Source organism: Aptenodytes patagonicus, chromosome 3 (assembly GCF_965638725.1).
Source record: "Aptenodytes patagonicus chromosome 3, bAptPat1.pri.cur, whole genome shotgun sequence".
NCBI lineage: Eukaryota > Metazoa > Chordata > Aves > Sphenisciformes > Spheniscidae > Aptenodytes > Aptenodytes patagonicus.
This window is the reverse complement of record NC_134951.1, coordinates 82,121,108-82,140,485: the sequence shown is the minus strand read 5'-3', so window position 1 is coordinate 82,140,485 and position 19,378 is coordinate 82,121,108. Positions and strand designations below refer to the sequence as shown.

At 44.1% G+C, this 19,378-nt stretch overlaps 1 protein-coding gene across 1 annotated transcript in view; it reads left to right on the top strand.

Moving 5' to 3' along the window:
• The window catches only part of MPC1 (mitochondrial pyruvate carrier 1), a 546,410-nt gene that overhangs the window by 75,389 nt on the left and 451,643 nt on the right, over positions 1 to 19,378 (top strand). The gene's annotated exons all lie outside the window — the stretch shown is intronic.

The window sequence follows — 19,378 nt, the reverse complement described above, 5'->3', positions numbered from 1 at the left end:
CTGTGATACCTAAGTATTTTACAAATGATAATTAATTAATTTGCACAACACCCTGTGGTGAGGAGGTATTATTACCTTTACTTTACAGAGAAGGAACCTGAGCACTGAGTCATTACAGTAAGCATCCACTTGAGATGTTCAGTTTGAGACACCTGTCCCCCCTAACATCACTTTTAAGAGTGCTTAACATTATGAAGGACTTCAGTTATGTAAAGGATTAAATCCATTGACTCTCGTCGTAGCAAGGCTCAGACTTCTGCTAATCAGACCACAGAGTCTAAAGTCACAGATAGATAAAATGGGGAACATGCCATTGGTGGCCACATATGCAAAGCTGGGCTTAAATGACTTGTTTAACCTCACACAGGAACCCCCAGGCAGGAGATGTAGTTCCTCAGCATTTCCCTGCATGAGTTCAGTCCTCCTCTTCTTTCCATTAGCTGCTCTGTGAGAACGGCATATACCAGCAATGCAGTAATTGCAGGGACTGGAAGACATGAGGTCCCATGTTTGCTAAGGCTGTGAATGGCAGTTTTGTCCAGAGTTTCTCTGCCTTTTGGTAGTTGTGCTGCTAAATAGGAAGCGCACATGGGTCAACTTTAAGTCTAGATAAACAAATCCTTCCTGTTTGGGAATTACCTGAATTTTGAAAAAGAGAGAGAGATAACCTGTAAAAGTGGAGCAGATGCAGTCCAGATATAACTAGGAAGTTGGGGGAGGGAAAGGGCTGAACACTCTGCAAAAGCATAATGACGATGAGACTCTCTATGACTCATGTGGGGAGGCTGGCTCGTGACAGAGGGCTGCAGATGGGTAAAGACCCGTACTGTATGATGCTGCTTAAGCATCACAGCTTCTCTGGCTTTCCTGCCCTCTAAATGAATCTTTAACCACCTCTCCAGCTTCCTCTGCTGGCTTTTCAAAGCTGATTTTTAGAAGCTGCAGGAATATGACAGCCTGAAAGCACTTGAACACCTTCTGAAGCAAGCTTTAAACAATTTAAAGTGTCTCTCAGAAGTGCAAAGATGTATAAGGCAAGCAGGTAAGTTGTACAGTTCATCTGGGGCTGTGGTCCCCTAGCCCATCTTCGAGCAACTCTAGTCTCCATCTGCTGCTTTACCCTCCTCTGACCCCACCCAGCCAGACACTCACGCCCTTGCTTGGTGTTTCTATTACCGTTTGCACTTGGTTGCAACTACAGCAACTCTTCAGTTAGACAGCACTAAAGGGGTACCTGCTAAGGTTGTTATTTTTGAAACTGTTATTTTATCGTTGCAAGAAAAATACCTTTCTAGGTATCTGTCATTCATATCTTTCTAGGACATACATGGTTAAAAAATACAAAGAGAGCCTGACAGCGTATATTCTCTGTAAAACAGTCACTCTTCATTCCACTTAGCCAAAGCCACTCTCAAACATTAGTATAATGCGTAGAAGGAAGAAGACAAGGTGAAGGCATTTAGAAGAAAGGGAGCACAGGTGTTTCCTACAGCCTGCAAGGAGGGCTAAGAAAGGAGATCTCTTCAGATTAACACTGAAGAAGGGCTCTCTAGTCCTCAGAAGAGCTCAGCAGAAAGCCTGTAAGGAACAACAACTACTCATCACGGGAGAGCTGTGTACTCTCCCTGATGCTACCGGAATTCACAAGGGCACCACCAGCCACACATTTATTCAGAAAAGGACGTCCACTGTCCAGCAAAAGCTTCTTGAGGATCATTGGTACAAGATCAGTACAGAAGGACTCAAACTGAAACCAGAATTGCAAAGATCAGATTTAGGACCTGATTTAAATCTCTTGAGCTGATATCTTTTTCTGAATTTGAAACAACATTCACTGAAGTTATTAAGAAGATGCACTGGCTGCAAAGGAAGTTGAATCAGAACTCCTATAAACACAATTTTCTTTTCAATTTAAATCTTTCTAAGTCTTTCAATAGGCACCTTCATAATTTATAATCTGCATATTTATGGCTTTATTTAGCATTAATGTATTAGGTAATTATAAAAAATAAATTTCCATATGTATAAGGGGAGGTGTGTTCTAACATTGTTTATATACTACATATGGACACATGTCTATGCATGTGCACACAAACATACTTATGTTCTGAATATTAAATATATAAGCCTTGCATTTTTTAGCTTACTATTTTTCCACTTTATCTGCATTATCATATTTCTTTTCACTATGAAAGCAATATGTGAGTACTCAAAAGTAAGACTAGACTACAATCTTACATATGAATACATTACTTGAATTATACAAGCAAAAGGCAATGGATAAAGAAAGACCTCAGGAAAAAGAAAGATTTCTGTAAGGAAAAAAATTCTCAGTACTTGGAGGGAATCAATAAGTATTTTTTAAGCATTGCCCACCATTGTAAGTACACTCCTACTTATGTGCTCGGTTTAATACATTCATCACACATACATACAATATAGATTACCTATTTTATTTTAGTACTTACCAGATTTGAAAATTGTCTGAAGATAAGGTGAAAGAGGATGTGTGATTCTGTTACATTCTTTTGTGGCTGCCTCAAGCACATTTACCATCAGCCTCAACAGGAATACACTTTAATTTGAAAAACAAGAAATAACAACATTAGTTAAAGGTACAGAGTTAAATTGAAATAATCACCACTTCCTCCTAACAAGTAATAACAATAATCTGCTTTTTTTACGTAAAGGAAAATATTTAACCTTATCTGTGCTGGAAACACGCAAGCTGGAGCCAAGTCATTTACTAATTAGGCTACCTATGCAAAGATATTATTTTTTAAATAATCAAGGTAGCATTAGAATCATAAAAAGTAGGGTGTTAGTTGTCACTGTGCTCAGAATACATCCTGAATGATGGCCTACTTTTGCAAAGGGTGCACTTAATGTCATGCAAACGAGCAGTTTAATCATTAATCATTTAAATCAACAAATCACTTACAGTAGAACTGCAAAACTGAGACGTGTTGATTACTGAATTGAATAATAGCTGTTTTCTGAAGAAAAAATAATAATCTGGTATATGCCAAGGTGCACATTATCCCAATGTTTTGCCTGAACTGCTAACACAAAATATGCAAATGCCCAGGTAAAGAAGGAAAATGCAATTGTATTTGCTTGTTTGGCACAAACATTTGCTGTTTGTGTGCATGCTGTTCAGGTCTGTTGTTAAAGTTAGTTGGAACTAGACATGAAAATATTTCATCTTATGATTCCTGAACTTTAAAAGCTGTAAACGTTTCTTTTCCAGACCTTAGTTTCTGATGACAACTTAGATGTTTGCATTAGCAGGGAAAACAAAAACTAGTAAAAAACCCCTTCAAACTTATTTATTTTAGAAATTGTGTGTGTGAACATTCAGTTGCAGCTTGTGATCTCATAAGAGACGCCAGAAGGCATTAATACAGGCAGCCTTGTAAGATACGAATAAATTAATAGAACACTGGACTTAAAGAAATGCAGGATGATACATGTCACGCTTGTCTTTTTTTCAAAACTGAGCATATCACAATAGCAGTGGCTCCCTAGCAGCTTAAGTATGGTGCTGCTTTCCGCTAACCACACCCAGTAAATGAAACAAAAGCACTGCATAGTGTCAAAATGTGACTTGGTAGATTTAAAGTATCATGTCATAATGTTTCATAATCATTTAAGCAGGCACATTTCATTTTCTCGATGGCTGATTTTCACAGGATCCAAGACCTTGACTTCAGCTATGACAAAATCCCAACATATTTGCATAGAACAACACAGACATACTTAAAAACCCTGAAACGCGAGTCTCGTTTTTTCCTATATGTGTGTGCGTATGTGGACACAGTGCCTACGTGTTTTAATTGTTACTGCTGAAAAGTAATCTTCACTGTTTGATGCATACAAAGCAAAAAAATCTATCTGGATTGTGATTCAAATAACTTCAATGGGCTCAGTATAAGATTAAATTGGCCTTCTTATTGCTGTTTGGACTAAACCATTCCCTGTCACCACAGATCTGTGGAAGGTTATGATTAAATCCATAAAGTAGTTGAGCATTTGAAATACGGTTTGGTAAAGTCCAGTTACATGGAGAAAAGAAGATGCGTGAGTTTCAGTGCAGGGAAGAAGAGGTAAAGATAGAAAGCCAAGAGAAACTATTGTAGCAGGCGACAAAGATTATCTCCGTTTTAAAATTCTATTGATAAATCAAACTAGCATCTGCAGTTAGAGGGCCAGGGTGCAGCAATGGTCAAAAGATAGATTCCTGAAAGCTGCAAGGATATCAAAGAACAAGTCATGAGGCAGATGTTCTTCTCCCCAGGTGTCTGCATCTGGCCATTTTCACAAGTAGGACATGGCACTGAACGGGCCTTTGGTCTGTGGGACAGTTCTTGTATTCTTAGCAGCCACCATGCTCAGCGATGTATCTTAACTGTCAGAAGCAGTCCACATTTAGTGACTTGCAGCAGTTGCTGAAGGACACCTGTGTTTTAATTGGCCTGTGAAGATGAGCAAGGAGAGCTGAGCTGTTGGTCAATGTGAGAGGGCAGCACAGAGGCAGGGGTGTGAGTGGGGAGGGCGCATGAGCAACAATGTGGTGGAAGGTGCTAAACAACTGCACTGTATTTTGGTTTTCCACATCAAGATGATTGGCAAGGTGCCCAGACCTTGTGAATCTTTCAAGACATCCTTAATCACAATAGTGAAGTACTTTTCACTGTATTGTTTATTTCATAATTCATAACAATTTCCGTCATTAAAACTTCACAAGTTTTCAGGCCACCCTTTTAACTTTTGCTAAGAGGGGCTTTTTTTTTTTTTTTGTAACTACATCTTTGTACTGTTTTGCTAATTTGCTGTTATTCGCATGTCAAAATGTAGTAATGGAAATCATCTCATTAACTTGATTTGGGCTTCAGATGAGGCTCATAAGGTATTTTCTGGACTTTCTTGGAAAGAAAATACAAGCTTCATTTTTAAATCTCCTGTCCCTCAAGTGCTGCAAGGAATAGTACATTTACTGTTGATAAGCTGAGGTGCGTATACTTTTTGTAATAACGTAGTTATATATGACAGCCTAGATCCTGTTTACGGAGAACTGACTTTCTGTCTAAATGCTGTCTGAAGCAAACCACTGATTCCCGCTCACAGTGTCTGACATTTTGAAACATGGGCTCAAATCCTGTTAAAAACAGCAAATTCAGAGTAGGAGCACGTTCTATGTCGGCAAAGGAATTTGCTGATATTTCATCGTGGGCCATTTCACTGCGGGCCTTTTAAGTGCTTCTTTCTCATAACTCTGGGACTGAAGAGACGGATCTGCGTCTTGCAAAGCAAACTTCATTACACAAAGGCAAACCTAGCCCATGGCAGTCACGTAAGCAGCAAACAATGAGTAACAGAAGTAGAAATTCCCTCCGTATTACAAAAATGGATGTGACTTCAAATCACCAACCAAGTCCATGATGACTGTAGTCCATACTCAAACAAGCACTTCTGCTGCTAGTAACAGCTTCCAGCGTCTCTCTCAGACAACAACCTACTTTTGGAATACTGACAGATTAGCCTGTGAAGCAGCTGAATATTATCAATACTATTTCATGGAATGAGAGTCATTAAAAGATAAATCAGAATTTTAATGGTTAATTAAAAGATAAATTAGAATTTTAGCTTATCCATTACAAAAAATATTGCTCATCTTGTTCCGTATTCAGGTGTTTTCCAATTTAAATGTTTATCATGCTTTTAGTCTGCACTATATTCAATATTGAGCATGAATAACAGTCTTTCAGAAGGTGAAGAATTCACCATGTAGGTGAATGCCAAAGTTAATACAAGGTAACTAATCCAACTTACCTTCTCAACACGTTTTCTTTTGACCCAGTTGCAAAGCCCAGACAGCCTTCCTTGCAGTCGCTTGGTGCTTCACCTTCATGCTGTGGCAAGTGGAAAGGTTTTTTTTCTTTTTAACACTACTGTTTGAAAATCTGCATGTTATGCAAATGAAGCCCCCACATGTAGTTAGTTTTCGTTCATATGTTAGAGCTCTGAAAGGAAATCTACTCTCATTTAGCTAATATGGTTATTGTGGTTTCTCAAATCTCACCACATGTTAGTTTTCTGCCACCACTAATTAAGGAAAGCAAATATTGAAAGATAAGGAAAATAAAACCACCATCTGAGTTATTCCAGAATCCACATGTTTCTTCTGGAATGACTCAGGATGTTGGGGTTTTTTAATTCTAAAAGAAAGGCAGCACACACACCCCACGCTGTTCCATCCTGCTTTAATGTTCATTCAGTTAAATTTAGATCAGTCTAATCTGATTCAAAAATCTAGCCATCAGCTGAGGTTCTGGTCTCTCCATCATTCTTTCGGACTACAAAATGTAAACTATATATTTACATTCAGGTTGTTTACATTACCTAGTTAATTTTTTTTTAACATTACCATCCTATATTGTCAAAATATTTTTTTTTATTAATTCTTTCAAACTTTCCTTCTTTTGTTTGCATCTGGCTTTTCACTCCCTGTCAAACATGCTTTTTCTGGTTTTGGTATTTCTGTATTTAGTTTTTTGTTCTCCCTATTTCTTCCTCTTTCTTTGTTCAGCTTTTCTACATTTGTCTTATTTCCATCTCTTGTCATCTTCATAATTTCTCTCCAGCATTACATTTTGTAGCACCACTTACTTGCTTCCCCTTTGACCTTTTTTGTTCACATTTTCAGCCTCACTCTCACCCGATTCTATCTGCCCCCTTGTGTCAGACGCAGCCCTCCTCAGGCATTATGAGGTGTCAGGGACTTGAAATAACATGATCCCAGCACTGACATCCATCCCACATTGACTGGCAGCCATCAATGTTTTAATTACTTGATCACCTCTGTCAAATCAGTTAGAGAAGACAGAGCCCTCCTAAGGCCTTCTACAGGGGTTTTTGGCACGGGAGCAAATAGGGCTCAGGAGATTAAATGGGTAAGGGTTGCAAACAGAGCACTTGGGAAGGAGAGGGACTGCATAATCAGTGTTTAGTGCTCGCCTTCAGCCCAGGACATATGACTGCATTTGTAAAACCTCACAGTCCATCAGTTTTCTTCCACCAATGCACTTGCTATTTAATTTGAACATGGAGGGAGACTGAAAAAAAATTGATGGGAAACAGTTTCCTGGTCATGTGAAAATGGTAAAGATTCAGAGCTAATTTCTTCTCAGACTGAACATGGAATTTCTGAAGGAGGAGCACAGTCATACTCAGAGTACTCCTCTGCTTCACTGCAGCATCACTTCTTAGAACCAGCCTAGCTCCTAGCTGTCCTGGCTTCCAGAAAGAAGCATAAAGAACAGTAAGTGCATCCTCCCATTGATAATCATTGGCTTCAGAAAAGCTGGTTAAAAATATTTTATTTTCTTGGAGAAAATGAAAACCAAAGTTTTAAACCAAAAATTGTTGGATTTTTGATGGAAGTTTGTATAGCAAAAATGCCAGTTTAGAAAAAGCAGCAAGATGCACAGGTGAGTTATTATACGGTTGTTTATGCTTTTATTCTCTTTGGTAGTCTGAGCTTACCAGTCAGACTATGTTTCCCAGCTTTGGATAGAGAAAGTAGGCGATGAGTAATGTTATTCCATGGTCTAAGGTCTCACAGAAGCCTAGACAGGAAAAGGATTGGAATTCATAAGGAACAACTCCCATGAGACATTAAGAGCAGCATTTTCAATTAACACATTTCAATTTTTCATCAAAATGTTTCTGGGATAGCTAAAGGCATTCTGAAGGAAAAATCTGGTTTATTGAAATCATGCTTTTTTCCATTAAGAAACAACTTGAGCAGACAATTTCCTATCAGTTATACTCCTTTAATTTAAGAACTTTTACCTGAATTATGTTGTATTTGGTCTGTTTCTTACTATTGCCCTTCAGCTGCTTATCTTAAAGAGGTGTAAGAACCATTTCTGGTGAAAGCATCTCCCAAGGTTATGCCAGAAGTAATGAATCTTTACAGTGATGAACAGAATGATACAACCCTTGTAGTGCCAAGGGGGCAATTGAATGAAGATGTCAGGTGCTTGTAATCTCATTTATCTACTTTCTCTGCCCACAGGAAACTGTTATATGGACCAGAAAATATACGTTTGTTCCTGAAATCCCAAGGAAGAAAGTATAACACGAGTCCCATCCCTTATTCCCCACCACCTGCGCAACGCTTTGCATACAGCTGTGCACCACCCAGACGTTTTCTTTTCCTCAGTGGGAAGAGATTGCTTTCATCGTAAATGTCCTTTCTGAGGTCATGGAGGGGGAAAGTGGCTTCATTCCTGCGTCTCCCCTTCCCAGTGGAGATTTACATACCAGAAGTACCTATTACAACATTCTTTGATCCCATCTGGGTCAATGAATCCATGAAACCAAGCCCATGTTACTGCAACACTTACACAATATGTCATTATGCTTATCAAGCATTATGCTCATCAAGCTTAACACAGCAGCTATGCTGAAAGGCTTAAAACCAGATTCTTGCTAAAGTGGATCTAATATTTTTTAGTGAAATGTATCACTACAAAGAAGACAAAATATTGCAATATATTTCCAAATAACTGCTGCCTTCTGAAGTAAATAGTCCCCTGCAAGAAAGTTCTGCTGAATTGCCTGCCAATATATGACTAATTTACATTAGGCTGTAGAGGACAAGTGAGTTTCCATATCAGAAATGCTGCAAACACAAGGCAAAGAGACAAGCAGAGTTAAATATGCAGTCGCTGACATAATTTCTATGTTTTTGATGCTGTAGTCAGACCATACCCGTTGTGGTAACGTTTTTTTTCTTGCTCGCTCAGTCTCTCACTCTCTGTTTCATGTCTCATTGAAATAACTACCAAAGTAGTTTCTCAAAGCCTGTCATCAGTCTATACTCCCAAGCACTGACATTTCAACCTGAGTATGTTGAATTCATTGACCTGATTTCTTTTTAGAGTTGTACTTTCTTTATATGACTGTTTTTACCAGAGACCCACACCATGGAATGCCCCAATCACCTCTCTTTCCACAGCAGTGGCCTTCATGGCCTGAGTAAGAGCTAAAAGATAGTTTGAAAGGTGCTTATACATACCTAATCATGCAATTGGTTGTTTAGTATGGAAATTTTAAGGCATCTGGGATCCTGGCTCCCACCTAAAACCACAAATGCTGAAATGGAAGAATGAAATTTGAAATTGTGTCTGCACAATATGCAGTCCCTGCATTGGCTGGATACAGCTCAAAGAAAATTTCTTTCCTCCTGTGTGGACCAAGATGCAGCATTTGCTTTTCAGCTCATGGACTGTGATTTTCCCAATCATAAAGACAAATTGGAGGGGTTGGCTGGCCACTTCAAGGAGACAATGACTCCCTCATTTTACTTCTACACCATAGTGCAGGCTGTAACCACTAACCACACCAATGTTCTGAGGCAACCCAGAGAAAAACTACCACAAGAGATTGCTCTGCAAGGAGGAAAATCTCCTTCCAGGGCTTCTGCACAGCGGGAATTACTGTTCCTAAACAGTCACCACTGAGATGCCACTTGTGCAGACTGGTGTAGGAAGGAAATTGTGTCCTAATTACGGATCCTCTCTATGGTCAGATGTGGATGAGCAAGATAATCAAGCACATGTTTAAATTATCCTGCTTTTAATAAGCTTTAAATGTAATGGGCACTTAACTCTTACTCCAGTCAACAGAAGCTAGGTACCTCAGTCCCTTTAGAGACTTGAGCATACCCATGAATTTCCATATGGATTAGGAGGGAAAGTACATGCACATTGGGGTGCTGTGCCAAGCAGATGACATGGAGAGCAGTTGCTGAAGCAGGATCCTCTGCTGTGAACAGCTAACACAGCATTCTGAATTCATATTGCAGCAGATAGTTCACCTTTCACTTCCCTTCTAAAAGTGGGCAACTGCTGTTATCATTTGATCTCTAGGTCTTCATGCATGCAGTCACTTACTGGTGGTTAGTGCTTTGATAAAATTGATTTTTCCACTGTGAGGGGTGGTAAAAAGAAAAAAAAGAAAAAAAAGAGAAACCAAAGAAGTAACAGGAGGCACATTACTGATCGTTTTCTCAGAGGAGCAGCAAGCTGGCAACTGCAGTTGATTAATTCTGTGCTGCACAGAGAATGCAAGCATGTCCTTACATCCCATTCCTGAGAGATGATGGATTTGGTTCCATAAATATAATCTAGCCCGCACTAAGACAGGCACCTGATAACACTGTGGGGCAGGTATGTTGAAGAACCATGCAGCACAGCTAAATCTACTGAAATGATACTATAGGGCAACAGGCTGGGTAGTGAAGAGTAGATGATTAGCCCAGATATCCAGGTATAACTCTCCTGCCAAGTGGCACCAGTAGCACAAAGGGACAGATTCAGTCATGGCATTCTGGCATTGATTTGAACTTAGAGCTGGAAAATGAGAAACTTGGTTATGGTTCTTGACCTTGTCAAGGAAACTTCTCCATCTGTAGCAAGCCTAAGACTTTTTAACAGGACTTGCAGTGTATCTTCCTTACCCAGTGCAAAGCTATGCCAGATAGCTCAGGTGCCAGATGCAGTACAGCCCCCAAAGGATCCATTTATCTTGCTCCAAGTTAGATTATTTTTGATGCCCGCCCAGGCACCTTACTCATCTCTTCATGGTATTGTCCCTTCTCATTGCAGGGGGGGGGTTGGACTAGACGACCTTTAAAGGTCCATTCAAACCCAAACTATTCTATGATTCTATGATTCTATGATTGTGTTGCGCAGCACAGACATGTTCTTTACTGAAGGGAAAAAGCATGGGTGCCTGTGAGGACACACTTAAGAAAGCTGGCAACTGATAGCTACCCATGCTCCCTCCTCCCCAGGATGTTTTGGTTGCCTCCACCATTGAGATTTGGGAAAGCGTGCTAATATTAACCACTTCCTGCTTCACTGCAGTTTCCTCCCACTTTGTTGACCAGGGTTGGCAGACATCTAAATTTGCACTGGTCCATCACTCATCCCCAGTGGGCTCTCACTACCCTGAAGCTTTAGTGCCTATCCCAGGAATCACCACCTAGACGCTAGCAGAGACACCCTTACCAGGATCTGCAGCTGCTCCCCGTGGCTGCTCTCTGTGGCCTCACGCAAACCAGTCTTGGCTCCATCTGCTTCCTCCTACAAAGAGGGACAGGGAGGAACCGATCTTAACAGCATAATCCCTCCCTTCAGAGAGGACCATCTGACAGACATGTTTCTTTCTCTCACCCTCAAAGCATTTTTTCTGTCCACGTTCAACTGACCTCACCAGTCTGTGTTTGGAGTCAGGATCACGCCTCAGCTGGGAGTATTTGGGCCAGCAGTCTTGTTCTTTCATTACTTCACAGGCACAATATTCCTTTTCCTATTTCAAAGCTCAGTTTCTCCCAAAATACCTCTGACCGTTGCTAGCTGAAATGCTGAAATGAGGCCTGGCCCAGCCAGTCATTTCCTTCTACCTGCTAGCAGTCATCATTAATATCAAATATACAAAACCAGAATACAAAACTGTAATCGGTTTCTCAAAGCAATGTTGGTTACATGAAGTTTGCGTAATCTGTTCCTTGACTTCCCAACATTAGTGCAAAGTGAAGGCACAGGGTCAACACGCCCACTGCTAACCACTGCCTTTCATTTAACGTTGCAGCACTGACACTTCAACCCCTTCTGAATCAGGGAAGGCCTCAGTCTAGTGAGGTGTTCAGACCTCTGCCTGCTTCTAAATGTGTGAATAGTCCCAAAGGTGTTTTTCAGTCAGGTTTCAAGAGACAGTTGAGCCAACGTGTCAGCTGCCACAGGCAGCGGTCCCCTACATTCTCCTGGACTCTGGCACCTGCCTTTCTCTCCAGGTGGTTGGCTTAGCTTGCCAAAACAACAGAAAACTGTTCATTCTCTTTCTTTGTTGGTTTGGTTTTTGGTTTTTTTTTCAAGTGAGAAATTTCCCCCCTTGTTTAGCAAACAGAACCAACTCCTTCAGGGGTCAGGCAAAAGCCAGCGAGAAGAGCCCAGACCTTGATCCTAAACAGACTTGGGTCTAGCTTGCCTCCCCTCCCTCTGCTTGTGGAAAAAGCGTTCTCCTTGGTGACAACTGTCATTCCCACCTGCAGCCAAGAGGGAAGGTCTCACCCACACAGGTGAGGTTTGTCGACACTAACTCACAGTGATGCATGAAGTCTGGAAAGGATCCCCTAAGCCTCACCCTGACCTGGTTCTGGAGGGACAATGACATCTTCCTGGCAGGGAATGATGTGTAGTGTGTGCTGATCATGCCTGGGTTGCCCTGCTGCAGCTGGCACACAGAGCCGCCCATCCTTCAAGAGCACCCTTCTGCCTGTCCAACAGAAAGAGGTTTCTGTTACATTGACATCAAGACTGGCATTCACTGCCAAGCCAGGTCTCTGAAGATATCTTCATCACCCAACTCTACAATGGGGTGTGTTCCTCATGTTCAAGTTCACACAGCAACCTATTGTCAGCCAGGGTGTGTCCAGGGGGTTGTTTTCCTTTCTCCATTTTGACATATACAGGTGTTAGGTGATGCAAGCTTTACCTACTGTCTTTTGTGAGGATGGAGGGAAAAACTGCTTCCCTGTCATCACCACCCCCAGCACAAGCGTGAAGGGGACTTATAGGTCTCAGCCTACATGGCTGAGATGTCATGCCACTTCCCACAGCAAATGCAGGGAGCAGGACTAGAAGGGTTTGTTGCCCTTCAGATGCTGCCAGACCTGTCCAACCAGCCTGATCCACACCACCTCTAGCATAGACTGGCTTGTACCGTTGTCAAAGAATCCTTGCTGTTAATACTTCAGTGGTGCTAAAACAGGCAAGCAACTTCCACTAATACAGGATTTTTGCTGCAATTTTCCTAGTAATTATATGTGATAAACACTATGCCTCAGCTATGCCGGAGAAGGGGACGGACTCCTACCAGCTGAGCTCAGCCAGAAGGTTCCTGGAAGTCCTGAAGTGATAATGTGGGGCTGCTTAAAAAATTTAAACCAAACAAATACAACAAAAGAGCTTGCACTGTGATGCTTCACTTAATGGTATTACTGAAAAGTAACTATAAAAAGAGCTACACTGTAATTACTAGATTCATGTCCTGTGTTACTGAGATGCTACTGCCTGATAACCGTGAGCTACACCTCAGAATTCAGAAGTTCCCCCGGCTCTACAGAAGTGGAACCGATGGTAGGATTAATGACTCAAAAAAAAAATTCTTGTTACAGTATGGTATTGCGATAGTAATTTATCTCCTTGTGGGTTCCTCATCATCTGAACCAGCTGCAAAGTTTCAGTACTCAGGTAGACACTTCTCAGTGCAAGATGGTGGTAGGTAAGGGAAAGGCTGAACTTCAGAATCTACCCCTCTGCTCAGATGTGCCACCCTGCCCATGAAGGTGGGGTGGGGGAGGCCATGCCAACAGCTGGAGAGAAGCCCTCAAGCACGTAATGTAGATCCTGCCTGGTTAGGTGAAACAGAGGGTAGTGGCGGCCGGTCACGAGCGGTGTTCCCCAGGGCTCAGTACTGGGGCCGGTCTTGTTTAATATCTTTATCAATGATCTGGATGAGGGGATTGAGTGCACCCTCAGTAAGTTTGCAGACGACACCAAGTTGGGCGGGAGTGTTGATCTGCTCGAGGGTAGGAAGGCTCTGCAGAGGGACCTGGACAGGCTGGATCGATGGGCCCAGGCCAACTGTATGAGGTTCAACAAGGCCAAGTGCCGAGTCCTGCACTTCGGCCACAACAACCCCATGCAGCGGTACAGGTTTGGGGAAGAGTGGCTGGAAAGCTGCCTGGCGGAAAAGGACCTGGGGGTGTTGGTCGACAGCCGGCTGAACATGAGCCGGCAGTGTGCCCAGGCGGCCAAGAAGGCCAATGGCATCCTGGCCTGTATCAGAAATAGTGTGGCCAGCAGGAGTAGGGAAGTGATCGTGCCCCTGTACTCGGCACTGGTGAGGCCGCACCTCGAATACTGTGTTCAGTTTTGGGCCCCTCACTACAAGAAGGACATTGAGGTGCTGGAGCATGTCCAGAGAAGGGCAACGAAGCTGGAGAGGGGTCTGGAGAACAAGTCTTATGAGGAGCGGCTGAGGGAACCGGGGTTGTTTAGCCTGCAGAAAAGGAGGCTGAGGGGAGACCTCATCGCTCTCTACAACTACCTGAAAGGAGGTTGTAGCGAGGTGGGTGTCGGTCTCTTCTCCCAAGTAACAAGCGATAGGATGAGAGGAAATGGCCTCAAGTTGCGCCAGGGGAGGTTTAGATTGGCCATGAGGAAAAATGTCTTTACTGAAAGAGTGGTGAAACATTGGAACAGGCTGCCCAGGGAAGTGGTTGAGTCCCCATCCCTGGAGGTATTTAAAAGACGTGTAGATGAGGCACTTAGGGACATGGTTTAGTGGACATGGTGGTGTTGGGTTGATGGTTGGACTTGATGATCTTGGAGGTCTTTTCCAACCTCAATGATTCTATGATTCTATGATTCTATGAGGCTGTTCCAGCCTGCGACAAAAGGTGTGTGGGAAAAGTCAGTATTTTTGCAGTTCTCCCTGTTTTCTTATGACTTTAAAGTAACTTTTGTTTACACTAATTTTCTTTTTCCGTCACAGCTGAGTGCAACAAAGACTGTAAAAGGCAAGACAGAACGTTAGATTGAAAGATTTTTAGAAGCAACAGGAGATTTGTGGTTAAAAGTTATTTTGAGTTCCTACTGTGGAAGATGCCCCCTCACTGAGGGCAGCACAAGGTTTTATTCTTAAAAGCTCCCCTCTGATCGTATGTTAAATAAAAAGCTGCTATTTGAATAAAGAAGAAAGAAGCTTTGAGAGAGTTCAATTTGCCATAAGCCATTGTACTAAGGTGCTTTGTTTTGGAGAGGGCTTCAGATGATTTTTGGTGAAGTTAATCATTAGATTATTCTAATCATTGGAAAAAACTAGAATCAGACTTGTTTCTTTTAATAGACATAAATGCAGAGATTGCGCACTGCCTCCAACTTTATCTTGTTACATCTGAGGTGGTAATATCCTACGTCAAACGTCTTTCATCTTCTCTCTGCTGTCCTGCAAGGCCCAGAGTGGTTTTCAGTCTGTGTTAGAGTACCTTAGCATCCAACTCACGTTGAGGCTTTGCAGCTTTTTTAGACAGCAGCTTCTTAGAATCATAGAATCATAGAATCATTGAGGTTGGAAAAGACCTCCAAGATCATCAAGTCCAACCATCAACCCAACACCACCATGTCCACTAAACCATGTCCCTAAGCGCCTCATCTACACGTCTTTTAAATACTTCCAGGGATGGGGACTCAACCACTTCCCTGGGCAGCCTGTTCCAATGTTTCACCACTCTTTCAGTAAAGACATTTTTCCTCATGGCCAATCTAAACCTCCCCTGGCACAACTTGAGGCCATTTCCTCTCGTCCTATCGCTTGTTACTTGGGAGAAGAGACCAACACCCACCTCGCTACAACCTCCTTTCAGGTAGTTGTAGAGAGCGATGAGGTCTCCCCTCAGCCTCCTTGTCTCCAGGCTAAACAACCCCAGTTCCCTCAGCCACTCCTCATAAGACTTGTTCTCCAGACCCCTCACCAGCCTCGTTGCCCTTCTCTGGACACGCTCCAGCACCTCAATGTCCTTCTTGTAGTGAGGGGCCCAAAACTGAACACAGTATTCGAGGTGCGGCCACACCAGTGCCGAGTACAGGGGCACAATCACTTCCCTACTCCTGCTGGCCACACTATTTCTGATACAGGCCAGGATGCCATTGGCCTTCTTGGCCGCCTGGGCACACTGCCAGCTCATGTTCAGCTGGCTGTCAACCAGCACCCCCAGGTCCTTTTCCAACAGGCAGCTTTCCAGCCTTTTCCAGATCATTGATAAAGATATTAAACAGAACTGGCCCCAAAACTGAGCCCTGGGGAACACCGCTCGTGACCGGCTGCCAACTGGATTTAACTCCATTCACCACAACTCTCTGGGCCCGGCCGTCCAGCCAGTTTTTCACCCAGCGCAGAGTACACCTGTCTAAGCCGTGAGCCGCCAGCTTCTCTAGGAGAATGCTGTGAGAGACGGTGTCAAAGGCCTTGCTGAAGTCCAGGTAGACCACATCCACAGCCTTTCCCTCATCCACCCGGTGACCCGGGTCACCTGGTCATAGAAGGAGATCAGGTTGGTCAAGCAGGACCTGCCTTTCATGAACCTGTGCTGGCTGGGCCGGATCCCCTGGTTGTCCCGCTCATGCCTTGTGAGCGCCCTCAAGATGAACCCCTCCATAATCTTCCCTGGCACCGAGGTCAGGCTGACAGGCCTGTAGTTCCCCGGATCCTCCTTCCGGCCCTTCTTGTGGATGGGCGTCACATTGGCAAGCCTCCAGTCGTCCGGGACCTCCCTCGTTAACCAGGACTGCTGATAAATGATGGAGAGTGGCTTGGCGAGCTCTTCTGCCAGCTCCCTCAGCACTCTCGGGTGGATCCCATCCGGCCCCATAGACTTGTGAGTGTCCAGGTGGCGTAGCAGGTCATTGACTGCTTCCTCTTGGATTATGGGGGGTTCATCCTGCTCGCCGTCCCCGTCTTCCAGCTCAGGGGGCTGAGTACCCTGAGGATAACTGGTCTGCCTGTTAAAGACTGAGGCAAAGAAGGCACTGAGTACCTCAGCCTTTTCCTCATCCTCAGTGACAATGTTCCCCCTTGCATCCAATAAAGGATGGAGATTCTCCCTGGCTCTCTTCTTGTCATTAATATATTTGTAAAAGCTTTTTTTGTTGTCTTTAACGACAGCGGCCAGATTGCGTTCTAGCTGGGCTTTTGCCTTTCTCATTTCTTCTCTGCACGACCTAACGAGATCCCTGTACTCTTCTTGAGTCGCCTGCCCCTTCTTCCACAAGCGGTAAACTCTCCTTTTTTTCCTGAGTCCCAGCAAAAGCTCCCCGTTCAGCCAGGCCGGTTGTCTTCCCCGCCCGTTCTTCTTACGGCGTACAGGGACAGCCTGCTCCTGCGCCTTTAAGACTTCCTTCTTGAAGATCGTCCAGCCTTCCTGGACCCCTTTGCCCTTCAGGACTGTCTCCCAAGGGACTCTCTCAACCAACGTCCTGAACAGGCCAAAGTCCGCCCTCCGGAAGTCCATGGTTGCGGTTTTGCTGGCCCCCCTCCTTACTTCACCAAGGGACATTCTTCCTGGGATAGTTGCCAGCCTGCTCTCTAAGGTGGATCTCTTCCGTCCCTATCCCACTCAAATGCTTTGAACTTCAGACTAGTGTCTGAAGCACTGCCCCTGCACTAGGACTTCTAAGCACGTCTCTGGGGTGCCCAATTCTGCCTAGCAGTCTGTCCTGGTTTCGGCAGGGATAGAGCTAATTTTCTTCCTAGTAGCTGGTACAGTGCTGTGGTTTGGATTTAGGGTGAGAACAATGTTGATAACACACCGATGTTTTAGTTGTTGCTAGGTAATGCTTACACTAGTCAAGGACTTTTCAGCTTCCCATGCTCTACCAACTGAGAAGGCTGGAGGTGCACGGGGGGCTGGGAGGGGGGCACAGCCAGGACAGCTGACCCAAACTGGCCACAGGGATATTCCATACCATGTGACGTCATGCTCAGTATATGAACTGGGGGAAGAAGAAGGAAGGGGGGACGTTCGGAGTGATGGCGTTTGTCTTCCCAAGTAACCATTACGCGTGATGGAGCCCTGCTTTCCTGGAGATGGCTGAACACCTACCTGCTGGTGGGAAGGAGTGAATGAATTCCTTGTTTTGCTTTGCTTGCGTGCGCAGCTTTTGCTTTACCTATTAAACTGTCTTTATCTCAACCCACGAGTTTTCTCACTTTTACCCTTCCGATTCTCTCCCCCATCCCACTGGGGGGGAGTGAGCGAGTGGCTGTGTGGTGCTTAGTTCCCGGCTGGGGTTAAACCACGACACAGTCCCTCCTGAATGTTTAACCTCTCAGTCTGCCTGGTTCCTTGTGTCTCCTCCCACCCCACAAGAGCTTTAACGTACCACCAAAAGTGCAGGCCTCCACTGTTGAACTCTTCAGGAACTACATAGTGTTCTTGGGGGGAAATTAAATCTTCTGCTTGAGTTGAAGGCAATTCAAGGGTTTTCTTCCAGGACCCTGAAAAGACCGGTAGATATATTAGTCAGGCCTCCCACCCACATACAGAAGTATGTTGAACTGTCTTTACTCCCATTGAGAGCCTGTTGTCTCTCTCTTTCTCCTCTCCAAATTGCTCTAAAGGCTAGGATCATCACCAGGGTGGGTTTCATTTCCTTCTGAGCAATAGTGTTGCCGTCTCCTCAGACCCATCCCAGACTGAAACAGTGGGCCAGCTGCAAACCATCTCACCTTCAGCAGAGAGTCATTGACTTGTAATGACAGGCCATTGTCCTGGGTTGGAGAGGAAGAGGGTGGGTGACTGGACCAGCATGGGAGGAAATCCACGTGGACACTAGCAGTGCTCAGGGATGTAACGAACTTCACGAACTGTACGGTCTGACAAACTGCCAGCTTGCAGCAGATCCATCCACCCACATTTTACAGTTGAGGACTTGGCACATAGAAACGTTAAGCAGCTTAGCCAGAGTCACCCGTGAAGCCTGTGGCAGACCTGTGAACATACCTTGGGAGATGCAGGTTGGTGCCATAAGGGCTAGATGGCCCTTCCTTGGACCGTGTTCAGACAAAAGTAATTTCTCCTGGTGCTGGGAGCAGAGGTGGCTTGTGGGAGCATGGCTGTGTCAGTTGGGTTCACGGTGTCGCTCTGCAGAAACCAAGTGCAACTGGGAGCTGAGGAGGAGGTGGGATGAGCCGGGGCAATGCAGGGACAACAGAGGGAGAGGGATCCAGTAGGAGACACAGGGGAATAAAGGCAACAAAGGAGGCGAGGAAAGTCAGAAAGGAAACCGAAGAGGAAACAGACCATATAAAAAGGGAAGGAGCTTGAAACAATCAGTCAAGGGACTTTTTAAGCCACCATCTCGTGGCTACCTATGCTGTGCTTAGCGTGGCTGAGTTCCCAGTCTGACAGGCCTTAGGACTAATGAATGCAGAGGGCATTTCTGAGAACAGCGGTTTTTACCTTTTCACAACCCATCAAACTAATGGGAAGGAAGACTACCCCAACCTCTTGCTAACACCACTGTACAAATCTGAGAGCGAGGAAGGCTCTGCACCACACAGCCCAAGCGTGCCTCACTGTGCTCCACCAGGACTTCAGCACGGGTCCCACACTGCCTCACCGCTGACCATTCAGGCTCCAAATATACAGCACAGGATCCTCCTCTGTCCTTCATCCCTCCTTTCTGTGCCTAAGTGAGACTAGATACAAATTTGTGCTTGTGTAGTTTTATCTAAATGTGAA